A 2,649-nucleotide genomic window follows, 5' to 3' on the forward strand; every position below is an offset into this window, starting at 1 on the left:
TGAGTGGGAGGAAAGTAGAACTTGATGAGGTAACTGTACCTGCTCCCTTATTGGAAAGTAGTACATCACAAAAACCGGTTTCTATGACACCTACACCAATTAGTGAGGAAGCTAATGATGATGATCATGAAACTTCAGAACAAGTTACTACTGAACCTCGTAGATCAACCAGAGTAAGATCCGCACCAGAGTGGTACGGTAATCCTGTTCTGGAAGTCATGCTACTAGATCATGATGAACCTACGAACTATTAAGAAGCAATGGTGAGCCCAGATTCCGCAAAATGGCTTGAAGCCATGAAATCTGAGATGGGATCCATGTATGAGAACAAAGTGTGGACTTTGGTTGACTTTTCCAATGATCGGCAAGCAATTGAAAATAAATGGATCTTCAAGAAGAAGACTGACGCTGACGGTAATGTTACTCTCTACAAAGCTCGACTTGTCACAAAAGGTTTTCGACAAGTTCAAGGAACTGACTATGATAAGACCTTTTCACCCGTAGCGATGCTTAAGTCTATCCAAATCATGTTAGCAATTGCCGCATTTTATGATTATGAAATTTGGCAGATGGATGTCAAAACTGCATTCCTGAATGGATTTCTGGAAGAAGAGTTGTATATGATGCAGCCGGAAGGTTTTGTCGATCCAAAAGGAGCTAACAAAGTGTGCAAGCTCCAGCGATCCATTTATGGACTGGTGCAAGCATCTCGGAATTGGAATAAACGCTTTGATAGTGTGATCAAAGCATTTGGTTTTGTACAGACTTTTAGAGAAGCCTGTATTTACAAGAAAGTGAGTGGGAGCTCTGTAGCATTTCTGATATTATATGTGGATGACATATTGCTAATCGGAAATGATATAGAATTTCTGGATAGCATAAAGGGATACTTGAATAAGAGTTTTTCAATGGAAGACCTCGGTGAAGCTGCTTACATATTGGGCATTAAGATCTATAGAGATAGGTCAAGACGCTTAATTGGACTTTCACAAAGCACATACCTTGACAAAGTTTTGAAGAAATTCAAAATGGATCAAGCAAAGAAAGGATTCTTGCCTGTGTTACAAGGTGTGAAGTTGAGTAAGACTCAATGCCCAACCACTGCAGAAGATAGAGAGAAAATGAAAGATGTTCCCTATGCTTCAGCCATAGGCTCTATCATGTATGCAATGCTGTGTACCAGGCCTGATGTGTGCCTTGCTATAAGTCTAGCAGGGAGGTACCAAAGTAATCCAGGAGTGGATCACTGGACAGCGGTCAAGAACATCCTGAAATACCTGAAAAGGACTAAGGATATGTTTCTCGTATATGGAGGTGACAAAGAGCTCATCGTAAATGGTTATGTTGATGCAAGCTTTGACACTGATCCGGATGATTCTAAATCGCAAACCGGATACGTATTTACATTAAACGGTGGAGCTGTCAGTTGGTGCAGTTCTAAACAAAGCGTCGTGGCGGGATCTACATGTGAAGCGGAGTACATAGCTGCTTCGAAAGCAGCAAACGAAGGAGTCTGGATGAAGGAGTTCATATCCGATCTAGGTGTCATACCTAGTGCATCGGGTCCAATGAAAATCTTTTGTGACAATACTGGTGCAATTGCCTTGGCAAAGGAATCTAGATTTCACAAGAGAACCAAGCACATCAAGAGACGCTTCAATTCCATCCGGGATCCAATCTAGGTGGGAGACATAGAGATTTGCAAGATACATACGGATCTGAATGTAGCAGACCCATTGACTAAGCCTCTTCCATGAGCAAAACATGATCAGTACCAAGGCTCCACGGGTGTTAGAATCATTACTGTGTAATCTAGATTATTGACTCTAGTGCAAGTGGGAGACTGAAGGAAATATGCCCTAGAGGCAATAATAAAGTTATTATTTATTTCCTTATATCATGATAAATGTTTATTATTCATGTTAGAATTGTATTAACCGGAAACATAATACTTGTGTGAATACATAGACAAACAAAGTGTCACTAGTATGCCTCTACTTGACTAGCTCGTTAATCGAAGATGGTTATGTTTCCTAACCATAGACATGAGTTGTCATTTGATTAATGGGATCACATCATTAGGAGAATGATGTGATTGACATGACCCATTCCGTTAGCTTAGCACCCGATCGTTTAGTATGTTGCTATTGCTTTCTTCATGACTTATACATGTTCCTATGACTATGAGATTATGCAACTCCCGTTTACCGGAGGAACACTTTGTGTGCTACCAAACATCACAACGTAACTGGGTGATTATAAAGGTGCTCTACAGGTGTCTCCAAAGGTACATGTTGGGTTGGCGTATTTCGAGATTAGGATTTGTCGCTCCGATTGTCGGAGAGGTATCTTTGGGCCCTCTCGGTAATACACATCACTTAAGCCTTGCAAGCAATGCAACTAATAAGTTAGTTGCAAGATGATGTATTACGGAACGAGTAAAGAGACTTGCCGGTAACGAGATTGAACTAGGTATTGAGATACCGACGATCGAATCTCGGGCAAGTAACATACTGATGACAAAGGGAACAACGTAAGTTATTATGCGGTCTGGCCGATAAAGATCTTCGTAGAATATGTAGGAGCCAATATGAGCATCCAGGTTCTGCTATTGGTTATTGATCGGAGACGTGTCTCGGTCATGTCTAC

Source organism: Triticum urartu, chromosome 5, assembly GCF_003073215.2.
Source record: "Triticum urartu cultivar G1812 chromosome 5, Tu2.1, whole genome shotgun sequence".
Classification (NCBI taxonomy): Eukaryota; Viridiplantae; Streptophyta; class Magnoliopsida; order Poales; family Poaceae; genus Triticum; species Triticum urartu.